Here is a 14123-nt window from a genome sequence, read left to right as displayed (position 1 = left end):
TATGGCCATTTTCATAATATTGATTCTTCCTATCCATGAGCATGGTATGTTCTTCCATTTGTTTGTGTCCTCTTTGATTTCACTGAGCAGTGGTTTGTAGTTCTCCTTGAAGAGGTCCTTTACATCCCTTGTAAGTTGGATTCCTAGGTATTTTATTCTCATTGAAGCAATTCTGAATGGAAGTTCATTCCTGATTTGGCTCTCTGCTTGTCTGTTACTGTTGTATAAGAATGTTTGTGATTTTTGCACATTAATTTTGTATCCTGAGACTTTGCTGAAGTTGCTTATCAGCTTAAGGAGATTTTGGGCTGAGACGATGGGGTTTTCTAAATATACAATCATGTCATCTGCAAACAGGGACAATTTGACTTCTTCTTTTCCTAACTGAATACCCTTGATTTCTTTCTCTTGCCTGATTGCCCTAGCCAGAACTTCCAACACTCTGTTGAATAGGAGTGGTGAGAGAGGGCATCCCTGTCTTGTACCAGTTTTCAAAGAGAATTTTTGCAGTTTTTGCCCATTCAGTATGATATTAGCTGTGGGTTTGTCATAAATAGCTCTTATTATTTTGAGGTACGTTCCATCAATACCGAATTTATTGAGCATTTTTAGCATGAAGGGCTGTTGAATTTTGTCAAAAGCCTTTTCTGCATCTATTGAGATAATCATGTGGTTCTTGACTTTGGTTCTGTTTATATGCTGGATTATGTTTATTGATTTGCGAATGTTGAACCAGCCTTGCATCCCAGGGATGAAGCCCACTTGATCATGGTGGATATGCTTTTGGATGTGCTGCTGAATCCGGTTTGCCAGTATTTTATTGAGGATTTTTGCATCGATGTTCATCAGGGATATTGGTCTAAAATTCTCTTTTTTTGTTGTGTCTCTGCCAGGCTTTGGTATCAGGATGATATTGGCCTCATAAAATGAGTCAGGGAGGATTCCCTCTTTTTCTATTGATTGGAATAGTTTCAGAAGGAATGGTACCAGCTCCTCCTTGTACCTCTGGTAGAATTCAGCTGTGAATCCATCTGGTCCTGGACTTTTTTTGGTGGGTAGGCTATTAATTGTTGCCTCAATTTCAGAGCCTGCTATTGGTCTATTCAGGGATTCAACTTCTTCCTGGTTTAGTCTTGGAAGAGTGTAAGTGTCCAGGAAATTATCCATTTCTTCTAGATTTTCTAGTTGATTTGTGTAGAGGTGTTTATAGTATTCTCTGATGGTAGTTTGTATTTCTGTGGGGTTGGTGGTGATATCCCCTTTATCATTTTTTATTGCATCTATTTGATTCCTCTCTCTTTTCTTCTTTATTAGTCTTGCTAGCGGTCTGTCAATTTTGTTGATCTTTGCCAAAACCAACTCCTGGATTCATTGATTTTTTGGAGGGTTTTTTGTGTCTCTATCTCCTTCAGTTCTGCTCTGATCTTAGTTATTTCTTGCCTTCTGCTAGCTTTTGAATGTGTTTGCTCTTGCCTCTCTAGTTCTTTTAATTGTGATGTTAGAGTGTCAATTTTAGATCTTTCCTGCTTTCTCTTGTGGGCATTTAGTGCTATAAATTTCCCTCTACACACTGCTTTAAAATGTGTCCCAGAGATTCTGGTATGTTGTATCTTTGTTCTCATTGGTTTCAAAGAACATCTTTAATTCTGCCTTCATTTCGTTATGTACCCAGTAGTCATTCAGGAGCAGGTTGTTCAGTTTCCATGTAGTTGAGCGGTTTTGAGTGAGTTTCTTAGTCCTGAGTTCTAGTTTGATTGCACTGTGGTCTGAGAGACAGTTTGTTATAATTTCTGTTCTTTTACATTTGCTGAGGAGTGCTTTACTTCCAATTATGTGGTCAATTTTGGAATAAGTGTGATGTGGTGCTGAGAAGAATGTATATTCTGTTGATTTGGGGTGGAGAGTTCTATAGATGCCTATTAGGTCCGCTTGGTGCAGAGATGAGTTCAATTCCTGGATATCCTTGTGAACTTTCTGTCTCGTTGATCTGTCTAATGTTGACAGTGGAGTGTTGAAGTCTCCCATTATTATTGTATGGGAGTCTAAGTCTCTTTGTAAGTCTCTAAGGACTTGTTTTATGAATCTGGCTGCTCCTGTATTGGGTGCATATATATTTAGGATAGTTAGCTCTTCCTGTTGAATTGATCCCTTTACCATTATGTAATGGCCTTCTTTGTCTCTTTTGATCTTTGATGGTTTAAAGTCTGTTTTATCAGAGATTAGGATTGCAACCCCTGCTTTTTTTTGTTCTCCATTTGCTTGGTAGATCTTCCTCCATCCCTTTATTTTGAGCCTATGTATGTCTCTGCATGTGAGATGGGTCTCCTGAATACAGCAGACTGATGGGTCTTGACTCTTTGTCCAGTTTGCCAGTCTGTGTCTTTTAATTGGAGCATTTAGTCCATTTACATTTAAGGTTAATATTGTTATGTGTGAACTTGATCCTGCCATTATGATATTAACTGGTTATTTTGCTCGTTAGTTGATGCAGTTTCTTCCTAGCCTCGATGGTCTTTACATTTTGGCATGTTTTTGCAATGGCTGGTACCGGTTGTTCCTTTCCATGTTTAGGGCTTCCTTCAGGGTCTCTTGTAAGGCAGGCCTGGTGGTGACAAAATCTCTAAGCATTTGCTTATCTGTAAAGGATTTTATTTCTCCTTCACTGATGAAACTTAGTTTGGCTGGATATGAAATTCTGGGTTTAAAATTCTTTTCTTTAAGAACGTTGAATATTGGCCCCCACTCTCTTCTGGCTCGTAGAGTTTCTGCCGAGAGATCTGCTGTTAGTCTGATGGGCTTCCCTTTGTGGGTAACCCGACCTTTCTCTATGGCTGCCCTTAAGATTTTTTCCTTCATTTCAACTTTGGTGAATCTGGCAATTATGTGTCTTGGAGTTGCTCTTCTCGAGGAGTATCTTTGTGGCGTTCTCTGTATTTCCTGAATTTGAATGTTGGCCTGCCCTACTAGGTTGGGGAAGTTCTCCTGGATGATATCCTGAAGAGTGTTTTCCAACTTGGTTCCACTTTCCCCCTCACTTTCAGGCACCCCAATCAGACGTAGATTTGGTCTTTTTACATAATCCCATACTTCTTGCAGGCTTTGTTCATTTCTTTTTCTTCTTTTTTCTTTTGGTTTCTCTTCTCGCTTCATTTCATTCATTTGATCCTCAATCGCTGTTACTCTTTCTTCCAGTTGCTCAAGTTGGTTACTGAAGCTTGTGGATTTGTCACGTATTTCTCGTGTCATGGTTTTCATCTCTGTCATTTCGTTTATGACCTTCTCTGCATTAATTAGTCTAGCTGTCAATTCTTCCACTCTTTTTTCAAGATTTTTAGTTTCTTTGCGCTGGGTACGTAATTCCTCCTTTAGCTCTGAGAAGTTTGATGGACTGAAGCCTTCTTCTCTCATCTCGTCAAAGTCATTCTCTGACCAGCTTCGATCCGTTGCTGGCGATTGGCTGCTGTCCTTTGCAGGGGGAGATGCGCTCTTATTTTTTGAATTTCCAGCTTTTCTGCCCCGCTTTTTCCCCATCTTTGTGGTTTTATCTGTCTCTGGTCTTTGATGATGGTGACGTACTGATGGGGTTTTGGTATAGGTGTCCTTCCTGTTTGATAGTTTTCCTTCTGACAGTCAGGACCCTCAGCTATAGGTCTGTTGGAGATTGCTTGAGGTCCACTCCAGATCCTGTTTGCCTGGGTATCAGCAGCATAGGTTGCAGAAGATAGAATATTGCTGAACAGCAAGTGTACCTGTCTGATTCTTACTTTGGAAGCTTCCTCTCAGGGGTGTACTCCACCCTGTGAGGTGTGGGGTGTCAGACTGCCCCTAGTGGGGGATGTCTCCCAGTTAGGCTACTCAGGGGTCAGTGACCCACTTGAGCAGGCAGTCTGTCCCTTCTCAGATCTCAACCTCCGTGTTGGGAGATCCACTGCTCTCTTCAAACTGTCAGACAGTGTTGTTCGCGTCTGCTCAGGCCTCTCCTCCTTCCCCTGTTGTTGTTTTAGCTGAGCCCTGCCCCCAGAGGTGGAGTCTATAGAGACAGGCAGGTTTCCTTGAGCTGCTGTGAGCTCCACCCAGTTCGAGCTTCCCAGCGGCTTTGTTTACCTACTTAAGCCTCAGCAATGGCGGGCACCCCTCCCCCAGCCTCGCTGCTGCCTCGTGGTTAGATCGCTGCAGACTGCTGTGTTAACAATGAGGGAGGCTCCGTGGGCGTGGGACCCTCCCGGCCAGGTGAGGGATATATTCTTCTGGTGTGCCCATTTGCTTAAAGCGCGGTATTGGGGTGGGAGTTACCCGATTTTCCAGGTGTTGTGTGTCTCAGTTCCCCTGGCTAGGAAAAGGGATTCCCTTCCCCCTTGCGCTTTCCAGGTGAGGCGATGCCTCGCCCTGCTTCAGCTCTCGCTGGTCAGGCTGCAGCAGCTGACTGGCACCGATTGTCCGGCACTCCCTAGTGAGATGACCCCAGTACCTCAGTTGAAAATGCAGAAATCACCGGTCTTCTGTGTCGCTCGCGCTGGGAGTTGGAGACTGGAGCTGTTCCTATTCGGCCATCTTGCTCCGCCCCTCCAGGAAGCCTGTTTCTACCATGCTAGAAATGTGCCCAAGGCCAGCATGTCAGGAAGGGGAATGATGTTTCTTTTTCTCCTTCCCTCCTTTTGTTCACTCTCCCTCCCTCCTTCTTTCCTTCCTTCTTCTTCCTGAACATGAGATGGTCGATTTCATTTGCAGTTTTTCCTCTTGGTTGCCAAATTCCTGATTAGCTACCTCTCCCTGAAGCAATTGTCTAACTCAGAGAAACTAGGTAGTGAACACAGGAAGAAGTTTAAACCCACCTCACTTGGCAGAAAAGCAAGCCCTCCTAATCTTATTAAAATCTCTTGTTCCTTTTCTCCTCCATTCCTTGTCACCAAGGTAGCTGGAGCCTCTGTCTTTAGCCTCCTCCTCCTCTCATCCTGTCTGATTCATGTGTTGATGTCTCGACTCTGAGCCAGCTGCTACAATGCACTGTGATATCACAGGCAGGATTTATTAGCAGCAAAAGCAGCTGTCAGGAGAGAGTAGGAGAAGGTAGGAAACATTCCACAATGAGAGAGAGAGGCCAGCTCAGCCTGGGACAATGGATGAGACTACTGCTGCACTGTTATTTATTAATACATTTTTTGAAAAAAAAAACAAAGCGTATGAACTAAGTTTTTTTAAACACATTAGCTTCCATTTTATTAATAACCCTATGAGGCATATATTATTATTCTCATGTTAGAGATGAGGAAACTAAGATTCAGAGGCATTAGTAGCTTGCCCAAGTTTGCATGTTTAGTCATTAATAAACACTTAGGTCTGAAGAAATATATTAATACATTATGTGCTTTTAACCTGAACTTTCTCCCATGCAAAGGACCTCCTTCAGTAGAAAAAGAATTGTGTAACTATTTCTTAGACATTCTCAGGAGTGAGAATTGGGATTCTGTCTCAAACCAAGTGGAGCGAAGTGTGAGGATTGGCATGTGGTTTATACAGGAAGCAGAAAGAGAGAGTGCCTTAGCTGAAATGGGGCAGAGGGCTTACCTTCCAGGTCACAACTGGGACTGAGAAACTATCTGGCTGCAGATACTGACCCCAGAGGTGCAAATAAGCAACTGAGGCCTTGTATTAATGCGTAAGCAGCCTGGGGTGTAGCAGACCCTAGTAATATAGTGGTGAGCAGATAGCATCACAGCACTGGGAGCAGAGGATCACACTTCAGCCCTGGTAAGGAAGGTTGGCTGCAACCACCGAGGCAAGGTGGCAGTACCTTGGATAGCGACAGAGATCTCATGGCAATACTTATTAATCAGGATAACCGGTCAAAACCTAGGAGCAACGCTGGATTTCTTTCATGGCCATTCCTGTATTGAACACAAAGGAATTCAAGATCCTGTTCGTGTACTTGAGCAGTTAGCCCACAGTCTCCTGGCAGAGATGATGGAAATGAAGCATAAAAGCCCGCTCTCATGGGGAGGCCTAGGGGTTTTATAAGCCCCAGGGAAGGACAGTGAACTCAGCTTGAAGTGGTGGAGTCAAAGACATCTTCAAGGAATACATGGCATGGAAGAATAAGCATCAGCCATGAGAACAAAGGGGTGGGAGGTGGAGGGAAGCCTGAGCACAAGAAACAGAAGGTGCAGAGGCTTAGAGGTGAGAAGCAGCCGGATGCAGAGGGAAAATCACAGTTAGATCACCATGGCGGGAGGGAGAAATGCAGACCGTGGTGTGGGAGAGAAGAATTTGGAAAGATGGAGAGAGAATTGAAATCTAAAAGAGCCTTAAAAATCCCGATGAGGAGTCTGAGAAATTATGAAGACCAAAGAAACCTGGACGACTGCTTTCTATTTTAAAAAGAAAACAAAAGGTCTGGCCACACTGGGCCCACATTGCTGTGTACATTGGAGCCAAAGAAGAGCTGTCCCATTTAAGAGGGTGAGCACACTTCAATTTCCTTTATCTCCCCGCTCTACATGCTAGCAGACCTTGGTAAAACATTTGGGTTTATTTTGAGAAGTTTTAAGCAGAAGAGGAACAGAATCTTGTGTTTACAAACATTACTCTGACACTCTGGGGAGCAGAGATTAAAGGGAAACTAATTAATTGGCTATCAAGGCTATGTAGGTGGGAAATAATAGTGGCTTGAATCATGATGATGGTGGAGATGGAGGAAAGATGACAAAAATAGAGATTTGCAAGTGTATTATTCTCAATGTTCTCCGGAGGGACAGAAGCAATAGCGTCGTGTGTGTGTGTGTGTGTGTGTGTGTGTGTGTGTGTGTGTGTGTATTGGGAGTGAGAGGGAGAAAGAGAGAGATATTTTAAATTTATTTTAAGAAATTGGCTTACATAAATGCAGAGGCTGGCAGGTTCAAAACTCTGCCAGGTAACCAGCAAGCTGAAGACCCAGGGGAAAGGCATTGTTTGACCCTGAAGGCAGCCTTCTGGCTAAATTCCCTCCTTGTCCAAGAAAGTCTGTCTTCTTTCTAGAAGACTGATTAGATGAGGCCCACCCATATTACAGGATCATCTGCTTTACTCAAAGTCAATCGATTTAAATGTGAAACTTACAGGCCGGGCATGGTGGCTCACGCCTGTAATCCCAGCACTTTGGGAGGCCGAGGCGGGTGCATCACGAGGTCAGGAGATCGAGACCATCCTGGCTAACAAGGTGAAACCCCGTCTCTACTAAAAATACAAAAAACTAGCCAGGCGTGGTGGCGGGCGCCTGTAGTCCCAGCTACTCGGAGGCTGAGGCAGGAGAATGGCGTGAACCCAGGAGGTGGAGCTTGCAGTGAGCCGAGATCGTGCCACTGCACTCCAGTCTGGGAGACACAGGGAGACTCCGTCTCAAAAAAATAAAATAAATAAATGTGAACCTTACTTAAAAATCACTTTCACAGAAACATTTAGGCTAATACTTGGCGCAATATCTGGGTATTGTGCCCCAGTCAAGTTGACACATCAAATTCAGTATCACAGGGAGAAATCTTTCAAACCTGTTAATATCAAAACTCCCATGAGTGGTTCAAGAGTGAATATCACATAGACCAGGGATCAATGAACTATAGCCCCTTGTACCAAATCTTGCTTGTCATCTGTTTTGGTAACAAAGTTTTATGGGATACAGCCACATTCATTCATTCATGTATTGTTGATGGCTGCTTTTATGCACTCAACACCGTTGCGTAGCTGTGACAGAGACCATGTGGCTGGCAAAGGCTAAGGTACTTACTCTCTGGCCTTTTACAGAAAAAGTGTGCTGACCCCTGATACACACAATTATGTGTACATGTCCAGAGCTCAACTTTCAAGTCTAAACTGGAAACGTAAATGTAGAATAGAGTTTGGATCACGAATGACACAAGCATCTGGCTAGGGTTCCATGACTCTCCCACATGTAGAGGTCAGACAGAGAAGCATGAGTACATAAAAAAAATATGAAAAGAGGCAGCCAGGGAGATTGGAAATAGAAACAGAAGAATATGGTATCACAGCAGCTCAGAGAAGAAAATGTCTGTGTTAAATTATCCTGAAATGCATAGATGGGGACCCACGTATCCTCTGCATTTTGCAACATCATAGGGGAGGGCAATGATGATATTGAACAGTGTCAATGAAGTTGTAGAAAAGGAAACTAGGTTGATTTGCATTTCCTTGATTATAAGTGATGTTGAATATTTTTTCATGAACATATTGGTCATGTGAATGTCTTCTTTTAAGAAGTATCTATTAAGGTGTTCTGCCCATTTTTAAATTGGGTTATTGGGAAGGTTGTTTTTTGTTTTCTCTTGGGTTATTTCAGTCCCCTGTATAATCTGGATATTAACTTTTTGTCAGATGTACAGTTTGCAAATATTTTCTGCCAATCCTTGGGGTGTCACTTCACTCTGTTAATTGTTTTCTTTGCTGTGCAGAAGATTTTCAATTTGATGTGGTCTTGTTTGTCTATTTTTATTTTTGTTACCTGTGCTTTCAAGGTTTTATTTTTAAAATCCATGCTCAGCCCAATATTGTAAGGAGTATTTTGTACGTTTTCTTCTAGTAGTTTTATAGTTTTAGATTTTACATTTAAGTCTTTAGTCCATTTGAGGGTTGATTTTTGTATATGGTGGGAGACATGATTTTACTCATATGTAGAATCTAAGAAAAAAAGAGTTGGTGTCATAGAAGCAGAGAATAGGATGGTGGGTGCCAGAGATGGGGGAGGAGAGAGGGGGAGGATGGGGAGAGGCTGATCAACAGGTACAAAGTCACAGTCAGATAGGAGGAATAAGTTTTGGTGTCCTACTACACCGTAGGATGAGAATAGATAATAGTAAGGTGTTGTGTATTACAAAATAGCTAGATGAGAGGCTTCTGAATATCCTCACCACAAAGAAGTGATAAATATATGGGGTGATGGTCATGCTAAATACTTTGATTTGATAATCACATAACATATATGTATCAAAAATTAAATTATACCCCCCAAATATTTACAAATATGTCAATTGAAAAATTACAAAAGAAAGAAAAACCTAAATTTCAATACAATTTTAAAAATGAGACATGAAGAAGTTGATTTACCAACACTAGACAAATGTTTTCAAGAAGTTTTGCTATGAAGTGGAGTAAATAAATAAGATGTTACAGGAAAGGGATTGTGGATTTATAATTAGACAATTTGTTAAAGTATGTAACATATGCAGAAGAGAACATAAATCATAGGCGTACAGATGAAACATTTTACATAAAATGAACACATCTGTGTAACTACTACTCAGGGTTATGACAGAATATTAGCAGCATCTCAGAAACCTTACCTTGTACACCCACAGTCAGTGGTAGGATCTGCTCTAGAGGCAAACTTTCCATGTCTTTGTTTGATAAAGTCTTTATTTCACCTTCATTTCTGAAGGACATTTTCATAAGGATTAAAATTGTTTTCTTTTGCCAATTTGAAGAAATCATTACATCATCTTCTAAATTCCATCATTACAATTGGGAATTGGAACATCAATTTTACTGTTACTTCTTCGAATGTAATCTACTCATCTCCTCACACACCTCTCATTACAGCTGATTTTGTAATTTTCTCTTTGTATTTTTTAAGCAGTTTTCTACAATGAGCTTACATGAGTAGTAGTTCTTTTTTATTCCACTTGGAGTTTTTAATATTTTTGAAAATATGACTTTTATTTATTTTGGAAGAATATTTACTATCTTTTTAAATAGTTATTCTGCTCTTTGTCTCTCTCTCTTCTCTCTCCCCCTCTCTTTCTCTCTCAGTACATATGTATGTACATGTATAGATATACACACATATATATGTATATATATATGGGTGTATCTTTATTTAAAAATTAAATATTACATATATTTATTTACATAAATATCTATATTTACACAAATAATACACATATTTATTTACATAAATAATACATATGTGACATATATTTATTTTTTAAATAAATATCTCTTTTTCAGTTCAGTGACTTTACCCTCAGTTGGTTCTAATCTGTTATTAAATTCATCTGAATTCTTAAACTTTGTTATTTTCGTTCTCATTTTTCAATTTTTGATTTGATACTTTTTAATAGATTCCAATTCTCTGGCAAAATTCTTCACCTTCTCATCTAATTAAATATGTTAATCAGAGTTATTTTCAAGTTCTGTTCCATCTTCAATATCTGCATGATGTGTGAGCCTGTTTCTACTAGAGTTCTTCTTCATTTCATTTCTTCATATGCTTAGTAATTTCTAACCGAATGCTGGACATTGCATTTGAAAAGATGTTGACTCCGAGTGCGGTGCCTCACACCTGTAATCCCAGCACTTTGGGAAGCCAAAGTGGGCGGATCACAAGGTCAAGAGATTAAGATCATTCCTGGTCAACCTGGTGAAACCCCGTCTCTACTAAAAATACAAAAATTAGCGGGGCGTGGTGGCGGGCGCCTGTAGTCCCAGCCACTCAGAAGGCTGAGGCAGGAGAATGGCGTGAACCAGAGAGGCGGAGCTTGCAATGAGCGGAGATGGCGCCACTGCACTCCAGCCTGGTGACAGAGCGAGACTCCCTCTCAAAAAAAAAAAAAAAAAGTCCGGGCGCGGTGGCTCACACCTATAATCCCAGCACTTTGGGAGGCCGAGACGGGTGCATCATGAGGTCAGGAGATCAAAATCATCCTGGCTAACATGGTGAAACCCCATCTCTACTAAAAAATACAAAAAAGAAAAAAAAAAAAAGCCAGGCGCGGTGGCGGGCGCCTGTAGTCCCAGCTACTCGGGAGGCTGAGGCAGGAGAATGGCGTGAACTCGGGAGGCGGAGCTTGCAGTGAGCCGAGATAGCGCCACTGCACTCCAGCCTGGGCGACAGAGCAAGATTCCGTCAGAAAAAAAAAAAAAAATGTTGAGATGTTGAGTCTCTAGATGATGATATTTTTCTCCAGAGTGTATATTTTAGCCAGTGGAAGGCAGTTAGATTGTGGTTGATCACGTTAATTCAATCAGGGGTTAAGCTAATTTAAGACTGAGTTTTAGACAAGTCATATATCTAGTTTACTTTTAACCCTAGGATACAGCCCTTCAAGAGTTTCTATCAGAGATTGCTGAGTAGCATGCAGGACCCTGAACTTCAATTTTTGTTTTGCAGTGCTGTGAACTTGTCAAAATACGTGCTTAGATTCTCAGCCTCTTAAAATGTACACATCATTTCCTGACATTGCCCTGTGACGTTTACAGGTTGGCAAATGCCTCTGGGGGAAGCATGGCCTACAGTTCCATGCCTACTTCTCTGAGCCTTCTTTCTCACTGACATCTTGGTCCCTCAAATGCCAATCACTTTGGTAACTTTCAACCCCACTTTTCATTAATCTCACCCCAAGAGACTGCAAGAGGTCTATTTAGCTGTGACTTACTGCTCCAGTTCTTGACCTCTCCCTTTGTGCTATTGTAATATTTCAAATGCCTCCAGGTACGAGTGAGTATAGAACATTTAGCTTCTCTCTGAAGGTTCCCATCTCTCCAGGACCTTGGCCCATCAGGTCTTGGCTGCCTCCATGGCTCTTTTCTACTCTCAAGTAAATGAGGTGTTTGTTTTGTATTTTATTCATATTTTATGATTACTCTTAGTGGAGTATCATGTCTGTTGACAGTTAAATATTTTACTTGTTTCATGGAAATTATTAGGATATGTACACATGAGGCTGGGAATGATTCTGTGGATATGGAGAAAATGATGATGAAGAAGCCTGTAATCCCAGCACTTTGGGAGGCTGAGGCAGGTGGATCACAGGCTCAGGAGTTTGAGACCAGTCTGGCCAAGATGAGAAACCCCGTCTCTATTAAAAATACAAAACTTAGCCGGGCATGGTGGCGGGCACCTGTAATCCCAGCTACTCTGGAGGCTGAGGCAGGAGAATCTCTTGAACCCGGGTGGTGGAGGTTGCGGTGAGCCGAGATCGCACCACTGCATTCCAGCCTGGGTGACAGAGTGAGACTCTGTCAAAAAAAAAAAAAGAAAAAGAAAAAGAAAAAAAGAAAGAAAGAAAGAAAATAATTATGAAGAATAAGGGAAAATATTATTCAGAGTTCTGGTGAGAAGCACTTGGCACACACAAAGGGTAAGTGTAAGGACGACTTAGCAAGGTGAGGGCAAGTGAAGCACAAGGGTAGCCATGAAGGAAAGGCATGACCACACGTAGGTCTGAAAGAGAGAAGACCAAGGGAACAGCAAAACCCAAAGCCAAAAAAGTGAGGGCTGTACCCTAAAAGCTGTGGCTAGGGAGGAATACTGCTATTATCAGATGTGTGGTCAGGACATTCAGAACGTGAAATATGGAGACTGCAATCTTCATGACTGCACTTCATGCCCTGTGGTCTCCTGGTTGTGCCTCCAGCTGGCCCAACCTAAGAAACTTTGATGTATTCCATAGAGATCAGCCTCCCAGCATGCAGAGAGGGTGAGAGAATGGAACAGAGAATCAGCACATTGGAAACTCACTAAAGGAGTAAAGTCTTTGATAAAACAATAGACAATAAATCCAGACTGTAAAAGATTGGGCTAAAAATGGAGGGAGGATATTTCCTCCACCTACTGTTTGTTTGTTTGTTTGTTTTTGATGGGTTCTCAACTCTAAAGTTACTACCTCTTCCTTTGTAATTTAGACCTATTTTTATTGTGGTAAAATATACATAAGATAAGATGTATCATTTTAAAGTGTAGAGTTCAGTGGTCTTAAGTGCATTCCCATTGTGGTATCACCAATAGTATTATCTATCTCCAGAAATTTGTCATTATCCCAAACTAAAAGTCTATATCTGTTAAATATTAATTCCCATTCCTCCCATCTCTCTATATCCTTCATCTCAACAAAAGGAAAGTCGAGAAAAGAGGGAACAGTTACGGGTAGATTTGTGGTGAGGTAATGAAGGACTTCTCATAATGACTTCTGTTTTTTTCAAAATATATGAATTCATATCATCACTGGAGAATAAGAATTATGGACAGCAGGAATGCAAGGTCTGAAGAGAGAAGAGAAATTCTAAAATTTCCATCTGGAGGACAGGAGGTAATCTTCCTGGAGAAGCACTGTCAGATGTCAAAGCAGTGTTGAGTATCCACGTGAGGTCTGTGGTCATGAATTTTAAGTGAAACTAGTTGGTCTGCTTATTTGATTTTTCTTCACTAATGTTTAGCTAGCCATCCTGAACAAGATAAAAGAAAAGAGAGGCCTGAGATTTAAGATGTTTTAAAGGTAGTTATTATAAAAATGGGTCATTAAATCTAAGCTGGTGAAGGAGGCAAGAGGAGGTAGGAGCAGATTAATGAATAATGAAAAGGTGATACAACCAATGGGCTGGAGGATTGTAAAGATGAAAGACTTATTGCATTGAGGGCCCTGGTATGATTGGGAAGGAATATTAAGTGATAATGTAAGACCGAGTTGTTTGAAATATATCTTAGAAGTGGAGAAGGGGTAAAGTCAGTAGTGTGTAAAGTTCAGGGTGGGAACACCTGGAGTGGGCAGCAGAGGTGGGGGTAAAATATGGTGGTTGCTCCAATAAATGACCAGTCACGTACATGAGCTTGTAAGCCACCCAGAATGATGGAAAGGGAAGACAGGAAGAAAGATTGTGAGCCAGGAGCTAATATGCTCCGTGAATAAAGAAACTCGGGGTGTCTCTGCTTACACTTTCCCACCTACACACACTTACCACCCCCCTGCAACCCACACACCTCAACCCTGTCAGAAAGCTTCCAATGGCCGCCCTTCAACCTCTTCCAAGCCTCTCAACCCTCAAAATCTCACTTTGTGTCACCACGAGATAATTCTCAGATCAGAATGTGTCAGCTGTATTTCCATGTGCCTTGCTTTGAGAAGAGATTCTCAAAGCCAGCATGGAACTGGTTTCAGCATCTAGCTTGCACATCCCCAAGTTCTCTCCAATTAAAAATAATAACAACTATTTAGTCCTTGAGAAAAATAAGTAACTATGTAAGAAATTCTGCTATTCCCCTCAATATTCATTTATCTCACTGAGAAGTAGCTGTGTGGTTTGGGTGGAATTGACTCTAACCATCAGGTTAATTAGCATAATGTCATTCCCCTTGAACATGACTG

This window comes from Rhinopithecus roxellana, chromosome 20 (genome assembly GCF_007565055.1).
Source record: "Rhinopithecus roxellana isolate Shanxi Qingling chromosome 20, ASM756505v1, whole genome shotgun sequence".
NCBI lineage: Eukaryota > Metazoa > Chordata > Mammalia > Primates > Cercopithecidae > Rhinopithecus > Rhinopithecus roxellana.
This window is presented reverse-complemented; position numbering follows the sequence as displayed.